Here is a 16,720-nt window from a genome sequence, read left to right as displayed (position 1 = left end):
ACTCCACTGGGGCTTCACACCTTTCATGCTGCTCAGAGAGATTACATTTCAGAAAAAACATAGCACAGACAAGACAGACAGGATAATCAATCACGTGAGTTCAAAACACACACTCTCTCTCGCGCGCGCGCTCGTAAGCAACACACACGCACAAACGCAAAGACGCGAGCGCTCTCCTCATGTCTGCTGGCTGTGTCTGTTCGCGGGAGTCATAAATCAGTGCTGCGCTGCCAGACAGCCTAACGCGGAGCCGAAGAGAGAAATGGAGCAGCGGTACAATCTCCACCACGCTCTGCTACACTTTTTCTCCAGCGCCAGGCCGAGTGACAGAGGACAGATAATGCTAGGAGTTCCTCCGTGTTTGTGTGTGTCCTTGTCGCCGTGGCGAACACGACCCCCCGTCCCATTAATGTAAGGCAGCGGTGCTGCATCATGTGTGACCTCATTATCCCCCCCCCGCTCCTTCCTTTTCTGCTTCTGCTTCCAATCACGCTGGTAGCAAAAACGTGGCGTCTGCGTTTTCCGCTCCGGCCCTCCGCTCGAGCTCGTGAGTCTGCCGTTTTCACAGCCCGTGATTCAGCGCCCACGAGCGCCGGCGTCACACCGCTCCGATAGCAGCTGTCCGTTTTACCCCGGTAATTAACACCCAGGCTCATATTGCTCCAGTAAATCACGCAGGAACATTTCAGCTTACGTGCGACAGCAGCTCCAGGAAGAGCCCGAGAAACAGGTAAACACGGAGGAGGAAGGGTAAAATAAATGCTATGAAACAACGTAAAGATTATTATTAACTCCGTGCTACGTGTTTGGGGTTTTCCCCATCAATTACAGCCTCAAGAGCTGCTGTTGCTGCTTCTTCTGATAAGAAAATGTATAGTTTTATCTTTAATGTCAAGGTTCAAGAAGTCCTTGGCAAAAAGCCGCCCTGCAGTGCCTTGCCAAAATATTTTGTGCTTTTACAGCCACAGACATCAATGTGACTTATCTGAATTTGATGCAGTAAACCAGTGTAAAGTACTTTTTTTTTTATACAAATAAAAAAAGGTTTGTTCAACAAAGTTCTTTCCAAGCCAGAACCTTAAAATGTAACATCACTGCAGACCTGCCAGGAACTGGCTGCTGTGCCTTCCTACATTTATAGGCCGGTGTTATTCAGAGAAGCATTGAAAAACATTAGAAAGAAAATGATTAAAAAGTCTTCAAAAGACTTAAGACTGAGGTAGATGTCACCTTTTCACAGGACAAAAGTCTGGCTACAGAATAAATGTTTAGATCGAAGTGTTTTCAGATTGTATGCTGATGATGTTCGGCTCTACTATTCCTTCAAATAAACTGAATTTGATCAACGACGCTCTAAATAAACTGTAGTATCAATACAGCAAACGGCACAAATAATATATTTTAGAGTCTATTTTAAAAATATTCCTCTTCACTTTTAGAGCTTCTTGAGGTCAAACCTCAGCCTATGTTTCTGGTCTTTTATTACCCTACACTTGTTTTCTTCCGGTTATTACAATGCAGCGAGTTTCAGTTTGTTTGGAACAACAGGCAGAAACCTGGAACCGTGTCCAGCTCAGTAAATTTGTCTCCGTTTGTCATATCCACTGAGTTTTGTGCAGGTTGTTTGACTGTTTCTTCTCTCTCTTGTCTCTCCAAGGGGCGACAGGCAGGTGGAGTCCCAGCAGCTGCAGCTCATCAAACTCATCAAGGTGGAGCTGAACGAGGAGCTGGATCCCTCTGACTAATACCAGGTCATTTGCTCATGCTGAACGGTGAGTAGGCCTCAGTGCTCCTAGTGCTGATTCACTGGCCTTCACCAAAAAAACTCCTGCAAACACCGCTGGGAGAAGGCAGAAGCTCTGCTGGATTTCATCCATCTGGTTGTGACCGGCTCTCCCTCTGTTATGGAGCACAAAGAACGAAAACTAAAGCAAGACCAAAAAGCGGAATCATCAAAGAGTCCTATCAAAACTACGACGGCGTATTGGGGCCGTTGCAGACAGAAAAAATAGAGTAAATTTTTGCCAAAAGAATTTGAGATTAAGCTCAGAAATTTTCTAGAAAAAAAAAGACAATTTCTGAGTTTCAGAAGTTGAAAATTTGCTATGAAAAACTAAAATTTTGAGAACGTTGTTAGAAATTTTCTACAAAAAAAACAAGTGAATTTCTGAGTTTGGAAATTTGCTGGAAAGAACTCAGGTTTTGAGTTTAATTTCAGAAATTTTATAGAAAATAAATCTAGAAATGTCAGCGTTTAGGAAGTTTTGAGTTTCTAAAGTCAAAAATCTTTTACTTCTGAAACCCAAACGTTTCCAGTTTTTTAGTTTTTTTTTTTCTAAAGGATTTCTGCAACTAATCTCAAAATTGTGAACTTTGTTGGCAGAAATTTACTGTTTTTATCGCAATGGCCCTAATTGTTGTCATACAAAACAGTAAATTGTTACTGGCACCGAAGCAAAAAGCTCAATTTAACAACATCATTAGCTTGAGCATGATATAAGTTAACTGAAGACACGAGCTGTAAACGTGAAGTTATATATTTTTAAAGACATGAGACCATTTTTCAAAACCTCCTGCTGTATTGCTGTCAAATTTCATACTGCAGCACAGAATCTGCAAATACCTGTTGTGAAATAAGCAGGAGTGAGACGCCTCCAACAGTTTTACTGAAAATTATTAAACTGCCACAAATATTGCTTCTGCTATTTTTTAGCAAAGTATTACAGTTTACTTAAGTTTGTAATATACTGATCTGATGTTGTGCAAGACCATTTGCATGTTTAGAAAAGTGATGTATTGTTTTAAAAATTCAGAAAGGTTTTTTGCACCCATAAGGGTTACCTTGATTTGGTCACTATCTAATAAGTTTTGTCTATGAAGCAGATTTACAATAAGGTGTTACGGTAAACCTTTGTTTTTTTTTTGTTGTCATTCTTTTGAAATAACTTTATTCAACTATGTTTGTTAGGAACCATGTCATGCCATGAAACGTAGTGCGTTGCCGTCTTTTTCACATTTTGTCCCATTACAGCATCCGACATCGAAATGTTTTATAGGGATTTTATGCAACACAATCTGTCTGAGCGTGAGCTATTTTGCGAAGAAGCCATTTTTCTCTCTAGATATGTAAAGCTTGTGTAAACATGCCCCAAAACACTTGGCTGCAATTGTAGCAAAAATCTTTTCAACAAAGTATTGAGTCAAGGGGATTGAATGCAAATGCATGCCAGCATATTTTAGATTCCTGTTTGCCAAAATGATGGAAACCGTATTTAATTTTTCTTCAATTCTACAATTAGGCCTGTCACAATAACAAATTTTGCTGGATGATAAATTGTCCCAGAAATTTTATTGATAAATTGTCATTTTGAGACCATTTCCAGCCAATAATAATGAAGTCTCTACAACCAAAATTGCATAAAAAAAACAACAATAGCCGTTCAGCTTGGACAATAAAACCAGCGAATAATGCAAACTACTTTGTACTGGGTGTCAAATGTTTGCAGCTTTTCTCAAAATGGCGGCTTTCCAACAATATTAAAGGGGAGCAACTCTTGACGACTGAAATTATTGCGCGCATTTTAGTGTACCGTGCGAATTGCTGATTTATTGCTTGTATGTGACAGGTTTATTTACGACTACGAGCCACTTAATGTTGGTCTATCCTATAAAAACTAACTAAATACATTAAAGTCTTCGACAACTTCAGGGAGACTGAGCTCCACAGCAAGGCATTTCTCTGTTTTTAGTGCTCCAACTGTTTCAACTTCTTCCAAAATGCACTTTTATCCAACTACGTCCAAAGCTACTTCCTGCTCACACGTCTCAGCCGTAACCATCGATAGCACTGATTCCGACAGGCCTCCGAAGCGACTCAAAAGTCCCTACAAGTTCTTTAAAGCTTCCGGAGTGACGCAATCCCGGCAGAGAGAGAGAGAGAGAGCTCCTCATTTTTCATTCTGCTTTTATGTGTGCACACTGCTGCGTAGCCGATGATGAACGAGCGCAGCGGATCTTGAGAGAGCTCGCAGAGGAAAGAATAATGGGTATTTAAGCACACTTGTAAATTACCAACACATTTGTCTTAGGCTGTCCCCTCAGGGATGTCTGACAGCGCAGCACACAAACTATATAAAGCTCACGTACATCTGTTCCTCATAGCCTTATTGGATCTGCTGACATCACTTAAATGCAAACTGTCACGCCATGCTCCATAATTCAAACGTTGACAAAGCGCATAAAGCAGTCTTTGCCGTCTTTGCACCTGCATGCAGTGTGTGTGTGTGTTTTTTTGGGGGCTTTTTTTTACGCGAGCCTGCCTCAGCAGGTGTTCGCGCCGGGTCACCTAGAGTGCACCGCGATGTTTATCTCTAAGTACCACAGACAGGCATGTTGGCCCGCCTGCCGGGAAAATGGGATTACAGCTATCTGTTCCCCCGGCTCCGAGCCGAGCGCCAGGCATGGGAGTTTTTGCAGAGCATGTTTCCATCAGCTGCACACACGTTGCCCGACACTTGCTTGCGAGAAGACGCTTGACCCCCGCTACCACGGCGGGTCAAGCGATCGAAAAGAGTTGATGGTGATGAGTTGGAACAAGTGACAGGAAGATGTTGGTGAGCTGTGACATGAATGATGAATGGACTAGACATTAAGGGTGCATTCACACCAGGCCCGTTTAGTCTGCTTTAATCAAACTCCAGTTCGTTTGCCTAGAAAGTTCAGTTTTGTTTGGGGAGGTGTGAACTTTGTTGCGGATCGCGGGAGTGAACTCTGGCAGGCCTAAAAACCTAGGTCTCATTTTGGTGGAAGTGAACTCTAGCTCTCTCTAGATGGATATTTGAACGGCAAGCAGACCTGAAACCGCTCCAAAAGCAGGAAGCAGACTACAGCGCTGGGCATTCTGGGTAAACGCAACCAAAACAAATGCGTATGTCTAGAATTAGTGGGAGAAATGGGATGTGGTCTTTTACAAATGACAAAAGAGAAATCCAACAACCGCTAAAATCTCACACCACTCAATTTTTTCCTCTTTTCTTTGTGAAAGAGGAAGTTGAGTTCATGTCTTCTTCAGGAGTTCTCAAGTTGTTTCCTTCAGTAGTTCTTGGTGCAGCGCCACCACAGGTCAGGGGAGGAACAGGTTTTTCAAAGATTTTGGATCGTTTGACAGTGCAGCGTGAAAGAAAATCGCACCAGATAAAAATTTAACAAATGTTGCAATTTTGGATTCCAATCAGTCAGAGACCACAGAACTATCAGGCGTGAAAACATCTTAAAATGTCTTCAACTCTCCTGCGGTCTTAAGAGATGGACCACGTGAGCGTTTTTACTCAGTGCGCGGCCTGATGGGGTCACACTGAGCCCGTGTGCGCTTTTACGAGCTTTTTTTTTTACCCCGTTGTCCAACTGTGACATTTTCCACGCTCCTCCTGAGCGTCGTGCTAAGACCGCGGGAGGCTTAGAGAACAACTCCTCGGTTCAGATAACTTTATTTTGACTCCTCACTGTAAAGGCCAGCTATTTTTGAGCCCACCTCCCCTCCACTTGCCAGAGCTGGGATTTGTGTTTCTCCAGCCGTATCCTGTTGAACGGCTTCCAGAGGAGCCCGAGCTCTCGGATTCATCATCGCCGTTCATAAACAGTCATTAATGTTTACGACAGGTGTTGTGACATGTTTACGACGGCATTATGTCTGCTTTATGAGACCCCTGTCGGGTCGGGTTTTACGGCCGCGGCACCGGGGGGGAGGCAGGGCGAGGGGACTCCTGGCAGCCCATCCGAGAAGGTCCCGGGATGTTTAATCGGTTACCCGAACACACTCGCAAATAAAATGAAAAGCAACAGTGTTTGGAAGGGTAGTCAGCCTGTTTGACAGGGGGCAGCCATCAAACCTTCTCATTAAACTCAACCGGCTCCAGGCTCTGCTGTTCTTGAGGGCTTTTATAGGAAAATCACTACTCTCAATTTGCTGGCTGTTGTAAAAGTGTGTCCCAGGCAGTGGTTGTGGGTTCTGGTCGGGTTTAAGCAACACCCCATCTGCCCCCTCTGCCCCTCTCAGTCATTCCCCCCCCCCCCCCCCCCCCCCCCCCCCTCTTCCATCCTCCTGTTTTATGGCATGTTGTAAAGCTGCTGGCAGGCCGACAGCAGCAGTATCTTTTTATCCGGCTGCTAATTTAAGGAAGGGGATTAAGGTTGTGAATTACGTTAATAGCGCTGGCTTTTGTGTGTGTGTGTGTGTTTGTTGATGATGACAAAGGGTTTGGTTTGAGGCATGTGAAACACATGAAACACTTAAGCAATGTTCTTGTTTTGTGCCAGCTGTGCTTTTCTCGCTTTATTTAAGGTTAAATAGCCTCACATGATTAATTATATTTAGTCAGAGCATGCATTTGTAGCTATTTTTCATTCTACGCACTGTGTTTTGACAAGACTTCTGTTGCGTAGGCCCTTTTACCTAATTCATGTTCTGTACTGAGTAATGTAGCTAATTAGATTACAGAATTATTGCTTCTAAAAAACAAAAAAGTACCAGATTTATGACAAATCACCTACTGTCTTCATGGGCTACTTTTGTATTAAAAATATTAGCACGTCTTTGACACTCCTTGAGCAGTTTGCCGTTATGGTCACAGAGCCGACACTGAGTTGTCTTCTGATTCAGCATCTCAAGTTGCAGACTCACATTTTTGTTTCATTCATGACCTGTTTACTTTTTTTAAAAACTAAACCAAAACCTGTAAATCAGCATGCGGCACTCCAACCACGTAGCTTAAATATTGAGATTTGATTGATCTACTGTCCAGGTAGCATCCACTCATATATGAATCTGTTCATTTGTCTATGACTCTTAAATACATTTCATGTGAAATGTCCATACTTTTTCACATGTCTCGATGCTTAAAGGTCCTTTTTTAGAGAGTATGTTTGCTAATAAGACATATTAGCATCCTTGGTCGGAAATTTATGGACACTTAACGGTGGATATTAGTCCTTGACGTGTCTGTCTGGCATTTGATTCCCAAATCTGGGAACTTTACTGGAGGTCTTCCTCTCTTCTCTCTTTGCCCATTTCCATTAAAAAAAAATAAATATGAGTAATCATTAGAATAATCGATCGCTAAAATACTTGTTAGTTGCAGCCCTAGGGGAATGCAGTATTAAGTTTGAAGGAAGCCGTCAAACACAGATTTTAAAAAAATTAAAACTGCACACACAAAAAGCACAACAGATCATTTTCACCAATTCCTTACAATCAAACAGCAGCTGTTTTTCAACTGTGACTTAAACAGCAAAGCAATTAACTTAGCAGTTAATCTTTTTCCAAGAATAAATGCAGCGCATTTGGCCAGAGCACCGAGGATTATTTCTCTCCAAATAACTCCATTTTGAGCCGAGTGTCTCTGGAGCTTGGTCACACACACCGGCCTTTTCTTGCGCCCGGGCAAGCACTTTACAAACAAACGTAAGCACTTTTATTGATAGTGTAATCCCAGACTGATTAATGGCCCAATAATCAGCCGTAACCTGCAATAAATCAGCCAGCTGATCAATACTGCTGGTGCTCTGCAGCCGTGGCTGGATCATTACCATGTCACTGTATATCTACCATTAGCCCAGGAAGGCTGAGTGCTAAAGGGAGGAATAGGAGTTGGAGGAAGAAAAAGTGCTTCCTCTCTAATGTGTTGAAAATGGGATTGATAGAGAGGTCATTTTTTGATTTAATTTGTCTGCCTGGTCGCCTTCCTCCCTCCTTCTTCCCTCAGCCTGATTAATGACTGTACTGTACAGCCAGTGATAAAGATGAAGAAGGTGGAGCAGGATGTTAAATTATGATAATGACACACAATTAATGACACTGGAGGACATTATTCTCCAGCGTTCAGCTGCCGGTAACCTACAGGAACATTACGGAGTTGAAAGTGCATGCCAGAAATCTTTTTTTTTTTTTTAAACTATAAACGTATCATGAAAACATAATACTCTGATCCAAAGCCTAAAATTGGTCCAATACTGACAAATTTTACTTAAACATTATTTTGTAAAATGCCAGTGAGAAATCTTCAAAGGATTTAAAGACAGGTGAACTATGCATACCGCTGTTTTTTAGCTCATAGTTCAATGCTTTAATAAGTATAAACAAATATCTAATTCTTGGTTACTTATCAGCTCTTTCTGCACAGAAGAAATTAGGTGGCACCTTAAAGATTTCAAATATTTTGAAAGATTTATGGGAAATATATTCTGTCTCACATTGCAGAATTTACTAGTTTCAGCCTTTTTGACTTTCGACACTGTACTGCTTCTTATAGTTCACCAAAAACCAAGCACCTTTTAAAAAAAAAAAAAAAAAAAAAAGCAATCTGAAAACAGGAAACGATACTCTTCTTGCATTGCTTTGGTGTGGAGTGTTTCAGATTTGAAATCTGCTTTATATAAAACAATAAAAAGACATGGGAGCATCTTATTCTGTACGCTGGTGATCATCTCACCTGCTGTGACGCATTTCCTCTTTTAGTAGATGTACAGTGCACATTAACGTACGTTCTTATAGTGTAACTTTCTCTATAGGTGAACCAACAAACAGTAAATTACCATTCATAATTGACGTTTTTAAATTTTTAAAGACTTGGTCTAAATATAAGAACCTTTTCAGTTTTCTTCTTTTTCTAATTTCCCACTTTTATGAGTGATGGTTGCTTTTTGTTAGTTTTTGTAATGTTTACTGGCTTTTCAAAATGCTGAAAAGTGTTTAAAAAGGAGCGACGCCACCAAATTCACCAGAATCTATTGCACTGGTCATCTGTTGATTTTAAAGCTGGCATTTTTTTATAAATGAAATTCCAAATGCCGCTCCTTGTTTTAGTTTAAAACGGCACGCTACTCCTTGTGTTGCAATCGTCAACTGCGATAAAATAAATTTTTGTTGTCCGAAATCACTTTGTCCACGGTTTTTTTTATGTTATTCTCTGTGAAGACCTCAGAGGTTTGTCAGTGAATGTTCTTGAACAAACGGCATCATAATGCAAAGGACACATTGTCTTATTGGGAGACTTATTTGAAGTCTGGGTTTGATACTTTGAAATGATTTTTTTTCTTTTAATGAAATAAAACGAACTGTGTTTATGTCCAGCTCTGGTTTTAAAGTAGGACTAGAAATGTTTTAAAGCAGTTTTATCCAAACTTTTTGCCAAAGTAACTGCATGCCACAAACACTTTGAAAAAAAAACCAAACCAACAAAACACAAAATATATTTTAGTGACATTTTAAATTCATCTGCTCAACAATTACCACGTATAGCTTGAATGAAACAAACTCTAACGGATGCGTTATTAAGGAATACAGTGTCCTCTTTTTTTATGGGTCAATTGTTTTCCATTCATATTTTTATTCTCGGTAACAACAACTGTCCCTCTTTCATAAAAACAGCTTGTTTTTTTAGCCAAGTTAAATTAATGGGTTTGAATAAGTTACTAGATGCCTGTATTCTTAGTTACAGGCTAAAAATTAAAGCAAAGCATGTGGTAAATAATAGTGTACTTTGTGCTGTTCTAAACATTTCCCAATTAGAAAAAATGTAAGCTTATGTGTATCTTTTTTAAAAAGGTCTCAAAGTTGAATATTTCACCTTTAAAAGTGTTTATGCGCATCGACTGCCTTTGCATGCGGGTCGTGTAGCTCACAGTGGCTCGAAGTACTTCAAAAGGCCCTCAAACCACACTTTGGACATCCCTGCTTTAAGCAAAAACTCCAATAGGAATGTCACAGTGGTGATCCATAACTTGAATTTATGAACAGTTAGTCTGGTCTGAAACAATGGGACTCAAAGGGCTCGCAGACTGCATGATGGTCTATTTTAAACTAAATGAAAACCTAATAACCTCATATCTCATACTCTATTAAATCTAATGCATAAGTAGTCATTAGAGCTATAAACGCATTGAGAGAAGGTTTTTTTAAAGCCTAAGTAGAGTAATTTTCCCACAGCAACCATACCAACTTGTCTTCATTTCTGGCATCTAGAACCTACATTTGTTTTGTTTTTTCCTTTTTGTCGATTGTATGACTTTAGCACAGTTAACAGTGCTACTGAAATGTTAGCCAGTGAAATTGTGGAATAGTGGAATTATTTGTGGTCAAAAACTTACCTTAAGTGTTAAATGTTGTTGTTCTAATACTTGTACACCAATGCTACTATGATGCATAAACTTTGTAGAGGATAGTTAGTCCTGCATTTCTTGTTTCCCTGGAGAAACATAAAATTTTACTCAGATTGGTTTCACAATGAAGGGGAGTTCTGTGCTCTTGGAAGGTGGAAAAATATGGATTATTATGCAATTATTCCCATTTGCTGCTGGGATTCAGGCTGTGTTTGCTGTCAGTCACAACAGTGCTAGCTATTTGAAACTGCCTTTTCCTTCAGCTAGCATGACTGGGAGCTAGCCTTAGCTGCTGGGAAATGTGAAGAAATGATGACTTCACAGGATGGGATTGTTTCTGTGGAAATCTGAAGCATGTAAGAAGTCACAAAGGGGTGAAAAAAGTTGGGGATGTGAAGGAAGGCTTTTTGTCTTTTCAATTTTCTCCACTACTTCTAAAAAACAGCCCAAGCACTTAAAAAAGACAACCAGTTTTTTACATTTTTTTTTGGCAATAAGTGAATGTTTTTTGGTGTCTGGAAAATGACCTGTTTCAAAAATCTCTGGACTCAAGCTGAACTGCAGCACGTCTTGTCATCTGGTTCTGCTGCTGTGTGCGCTGCATAATGGCTGCTGGAAAAAGGAAAGTGTTTAGTTGTTGACTTACCATGCAGAAATCACTTGCTGCATTCTTGTCGGTAGTGCAGGAGGCTCCACTTCTGCTTTTCAAAGATGTACGGTTGTATAATTGCGCATCTGTTTTGCAGTCATTTTCACATGTGACTGTAAACGTTGAATTGTGGGCCGTGGCCGGCAGCAGCTTATTTGGACTTAAAGTGACAAGAGACCAAACTAAAATCTCATTACCTAAGAATGATTTTTGTGAAGGAAAAAAAAATTACTGAACATTTTGTGTATAGTCCATAGATCCATCCTGGCCTGTTTAAAGAAGAATCGATCACCTTTGAAGGTTTAAGTGGCCTCAACATCCAAAACGGACGGGATACATAAAGGAGACGGGGACTTGGCCGAATGGATGCGGCGCATTCGAATGAAGCCTCCCTGCAATCAGAGATCAGATTAGAGGTCAGGATTTGGTCAGAGCACAACCCAGATCCGCAGAGGAGACAGCTGTTAGCCGTGACAGATGAGGGGGAGCCGACAAGAGGCAGGGTCGCACAACAGAGAGGCAGACAGGGATCAAATCAACTAAGTGAGCGCGGGAGAGGACGGGCCGGGGAAGAAGGAAGTGAGGATGACAAGGTGCATGCAGAGGAAGTGCATGTGGGGAGATAAGATAGTGCAGATGAAACCAGAAGGGGAGGACGGAGAAGAAGAAAGGTAATTTGAGAGAGCGCAGTAGAGGAGGTTGAGGCAGGGCTGACAGTGGGCCATTCATCCTCCATGCTAGAGGAGACAAACTGCTGGCAGAGGAGGACAGGCCCCATAAATCACTCTGGAGCACACACAGGCACACACACAGTAAAACTCAGCCATGACCACACACACACCCACGAGAACTAAAAGTACACACCTCCTACAGCTTATTTTGGCCAGGCCAGGTTCTCCTTTTACTCTCTGGATGTGTTTCTATCCGCAGGTCTCTCTGCTCTTAAATTCAGTTCTAGGTAGTTTTAGAAGTGGGTATGTGGTGAAGAGACTCAACATATTCCCTAAATCCTCCAGCCTTCAGTAAGTAACAGTCTATGTATGTTCTGAGGATTATCCATAGCCAATGTGTGAAAACTGGATAACATTTTTAGTTTTAGTTTGTTCAGAAGAACATGTAAAGAATGTTCTCTGAAGCTGCGTTTCCATGATTAATGTGTGGAAATCTTTGTTGATACTCAACATGTTTGAATAACACACACAATTTTCTTATGAACTGTGCTATACTATGAGCTGCACATTGTCCGAAAAAAAAGAAAAACAAACCATCATCCTCCTACCACTTCCTGTCGTCGTCTTTGTTGTTTCCACCAGTAGTAATATCCAGTTGACTCGTGTGCTGTGAAAGAGTCTCCATTGCACCATTGTGAAATACTGTACATCTTTTTCATTGTGGCCAAAACAGCCACCACATCCTAGCGCAAAATCCTTTAGCGAAAAATGTGTTCTTTTGAAATTGCCATGTTTCCACTAAGCAAATTTATTTTCATAATTTCAATTTGCGCAATGCTAGCGTTAATGGAAACACAGCCAGAGAAAGAGGTCAGTCTACAGTTTTCCTTTTAATTTAGGTCTAGAAACTGAGATGGCGGTGAAAGAAAGTCGATTTTTGACTTCTGCGTCGACTTTGACATATTTTCAATCGTCTCCTTTGCAGAAAGACGTTTATATTTTTTTATATATTTATTTATAGCTGTACGGTAGAGTCCACCAGATTGCCAATGAAACTGTTCTGGTTTTCCACTGAGCTCAGTGAAGGTTTGGATCTTGGCTGCTGAATTTTTGTACCTCTGGTACTTGTTTTTTAACTGATTATTTCCAGTAAAGAACTATTCTTTGTTTCTTTGTTCAGTGAGCAAGTAAAGCTATTTCCTTTCATTTCAGCCTGCATGGTTTTTTGTTTCCTAAAAAAGACCAAACACCATCTGACGCAGCCTGACGTAGGCCAAAGTTTTATCTAACATTAATAACCCTTTCCTGTTCTTAAGAATGAGCATATACTCTCTGGTTCAAATTTGTGCCATTACTGAATTATTCAGATTTAAAAACTTATTTCTGTTATCACTTTATATCCACTTGCTACAGTTAGTTTGTGTTTTTAGTCGTAAAACTCTTTCACTGTTTTTGCAGCTCTATTTCTGTCTGCTAGGAATTTGATGTAACCTTTGGATTTTCCGCTCGGGGTCCGGTAATACTCTGCTGGCGGTTGGCTCTCATTCCCTCCGTCTCTCTGCGGCCGCGGCTGGCAGCTCGGACCGATCCGCTCGCTCTGTGTGGGTTCTGCCTGTCTCAAACCTCCTGCTTCCCTCCTCCGCCCACTGATGGTGAGGAGTGCCAGTTCCTCTTCGCCTAGCCTCGCCTTGACCCCCGCGCTGACACACACACAGTGTGTTTTGACAGCGAGCCACACTCTGAACACGCCGGTAGGTCAGGTCAGGGAGTGGCTCCCCTCGTGTTTTCACTGGAGTGGAGGATGGACACTTTGTTGTTATTCCAGAGGTTATTGAGCTCATTCCTTTCAGGAACAATTAATTAAACGGGATAAGGATGCGGCTCATTTGGTGGCACAAGAAAAATCTGTGTCTGATCTGCTCTAAATTAAATTTGGATCTTTCTGGAAACGTATTAACTTTTTAAAAATCACACCAAGATTTAAAAAAATCATGAATACAAATACTGGGTTGTTTGATTCAAATTTGTTGACTCTTAAAGTAGGAGCAACGCTCTGGATTTATATGAACCTTTATATCATTTTGAAGACACAGTGTCTAGCTGAAAGTTGGCATACATCTCGATTGTTTCCACATTTTGTCAATTACAACCATAAGCCTCTTTGTATTTTACCAGGGTGTCGTATAACAGCTGCTATATGAGCTGTCAGTCAGTTTGTTCACATCTTATCATAAATTAGCTCTTTGTTCACACTCCATGTTAATAGATGGCAGAAACGCTCCTTTTGTTGTTTTACAACCACTATTTATAATTATTTTATAATTTGATTTTTTTCCCCCTTAATAATAGGACATTACATATTTAACATTTATATGTAAATACAGGAAATTATAGCCAAGAGACTAGTTTCCATTCTTAGTCCCATTGACTGGTTGTCTGATGCTTAATAAGAAAAATCAGCTAAAAATCTTAATAAAGGAGAAAAGTGGGTAATTAAGCAGTTGTTTGGAATTTGTAGTCTGTAAAGGTTAAATAACTTTTATTTTAGACCAAGTAAGTTGAATAGACTTACCATAAAGACACTAAAATTACATTTGTACACGTTTAAGCTAGGCTAAGCTAAACTTGCTAATCGCTTGATTAGAAAACCACTGTAACAAATGAATCTACTACACTGTTTTGGTATCCTAAAAGGATACATGTTTGTTTTTTTTTTGATAAATAGTTTTGTTGTTTAAGTTTTGACCCACGGGTCACTATAATCTAAAACTGCATTTAGATGAAATCACAATTTTCACGTGCTGCCCTTCTACAGTTTGTTCCCATGCCTGGCCCTCCAAAGGAAAAAAATCTAGACACATGCATGGATCTGCAAACACAACTGTGCACCCATTCTTCTTAAATTTAGACAACTAAATTTAAGAATGTAGTTGTCTAAGGTGTGATTGGATAATTAAATTTTGGAAAACGAGGGACGTTTTATTTCCATGTTATGTCCCGTCTCTCGCTTTCACAGTCGTGTCCAGAGCATTAAACATCTTGTACTTGGCTATAGTTTAATGTGAGTAGGTTTGTATGTGTGCAACTTGTTTACAACAAACAGTAAATCCTGTGTGTGTGACCCGGGTCGTGCTTTATGTAACCTTGAAACAACTTCTCCTCTAGCAGCAGCGCGGGGAGTAAATGTGAATCACATTTACAGCCTTGCAAACAGTAGAGGACATTGTGTTAAATGTGCAGCGTGCCGTATTAGTGCTGCACTGCTATAAGCACAGGAAGTTAGCTTGACGAGCAAAAATATTCACACACCTTGAACTTATTCACAAGATACTCCAATGTATTTTATTATAAACAATTCATAGTTAAAAAAAATAGACCCAGAAAGTCAACAAACAGGTGAAGGATGATGAAGTTATGGAGCTGGATTTGACAAAATAAAATCAAATGAAATAAAAATCTGAATCTGAAAAATAGTTTGACATTTTTTCAGGTTCAAATCTTTTTTTTTTTCATTTTCCAAATAATTTTTTGTTTCACATCTTTCTTTTCCCAGTTCTAACAAATAATCTTTTTAAATGTTTTTTTTTTTTGACAAATTTATGCCCCCCAATTTAGCTCCATAGAGGCGTACAAGCAGGGTTAAAGGTTGTAAAACAAGTTGTTAGTTGAGCGTAGTTCAATCCATTGGATGAAAATAAAAAGAAACACTTGGAGTAACTGGAAACCAACTCTGTAGATCGCTCTCGTTGACGTACCATGAGACAAGGTGGTGGCGGCATGATACTGTGGGGATTTTGCCTAAGTTTGTTCTACAAAATATGTCATGGAGCCTCAATGCAAATACACACCCCACTTTCTATTTATGTATTTATAAATAAAGATATGTATTTTTCTTCTACCTCAAAATTATGCTTTGTTAGTCACATAAAGTGGCAATAAAACACATTAAAGTTTGTAGAAATGTGGAAAAGTTTAAGGCATGTGGTTACTTTTTCCAATGAGTTGTATGAAATTTTCTAACCAAGATTTATTCCCTTGTAATCTAAACAACCAGCCTCTCGAGGGATTGGAAAACCATAATTGTACATAACATATAAATCCCATTACAACCTGATGGACTCTAAAAACGCCAGAGCTTTAAAAATTGAGTTTCATTTGATCTATCTGTTCTGTTCCACTTCTTCTGCACACAAAGGGAGCATTTGAACAAAATGAACAAAGGAAATATTGTATGTATGTCATTAAGTGGCGATCATGATGTATAGATTTTGTGTATTAAAAGCCTTTAAACGGAGACAAATTGTGTAATTAAAACCCAGAAGTCATGTTGGAGCCAGTTTTTAAATGATCTCTTTTAACCATCTTTGCTTAATCTTCCGATCCTTCTTTCTCTTTCTTTTCCACATTTTAGATTACGTTGACAATCTCTAGAGCTCTTTGACATTTAGTGTTTTCCTACCTGATAGTTCGATAGTCGCGGTTCGATTGGGGACCAAAACGCTGCACCGTGTCAAACAAACCAAATCCTTTGGAAAACCTGTTCACCTCCTCGCCTGTGGGGGCGCTGCACCAAGAACTACTGAAGAAAACACAAAATCCTCTGAAGAAAACACTGAGTGCAACAAGAAATGTAAATAAAAATGGACTAGCGTCAGACTTTAGGGGTTGTACGATTTATTTCTTGTCTTTGGTAAAAGACTACATGTCATTTTCCCCGCTAGTAATAGATTCACAAGTTTGTTTTGGTTGTATTTACCCAGAATGCCCTGCTTTTGGAGCAGTCTCCGGTCCGCTTGGAGTTCACGTAGGCATTCGAATCGAACCAAGAACTTGGTTTTTTTTGGGCGACGCCTCATGACCTGTTGTTATAAGAAAATGGACGGATAGTTGACGGTACGAAGTTTGGCTTCACATTTAACCTTATGTGCCAAAGGTTAGTTGTGTTATTTTGGCTTACAACATGAGGCCATTACCATTAGTAAGAAATGCTAATGGTCTTACTTAGTGTCAATTAATTCTTTTTTTAATTGACACTAAAAAAAAAGAACAAAAAAGCTTTTGATAAAGACGACGAATACGAAAACGGATCAAACTCCATCAGTCAAACAAACGAGCTACAAAATATGTTTGACTGATTTGTTGTTTGATGTCAAACATGTCGCGATGGACGGCTAAATTAGGTTTTTGGTTCATTAATTTCCACAAGCCCTCGCTAATCAACAACAGACAGGAAGGACTTTAGAAC

The 16,720-nt window shown here is 40.0% G+C and overlaps 1 long non-coding RNA gene across 2 annotated transcripts; it reads left to right on the top strand.

Annotated features, from left to right (window-relative positions):
- The first annotated feature begins 13 nt into the window (after positions 1-13).
- LOC116724214 (uncharacterized) lies at positions 14-15,367 on the top strand. 2 transcript variants are annotated; one of them, XR_004340121.1, is made up of 3 exons: positions 14-94; positions 1,658-1,772; positions 11,055-15,367. It is a non-coding gene; the product is annotated as an uncharacterized LOC116724214 (long non-coding RNA). The 2 variants fall into 2 exon arrangements; XR_004340120.1 differs by lacking the exon at positions 14-94 and adding an exon at positions 104-730.
- The last annotated feature ends 1,353 nt before the right edge of the window (positions 15,368-16,720 follow it).

This window comes from Xiphophorus hellerii, chromosome 8 (assembly GCF_003331165.1).
Source record: "Xiphophorus hellerii strain 12219 chromosome 8, Xiphophorus_hellerii-4.1, whole genome shotgun sequence".
In the NCBI taxonomy this organism is placed as follows: domain Eukaryota; kingdom Metazoa; phylum Chordata; class Actinopteri; order Cyprinodontiformes; family Poeciliidae; genus Xiphophorus; species Xiphophorus hellerii.
This window is presented reverse-complemented; position numbering and strand designations above follow the sequence as displayed.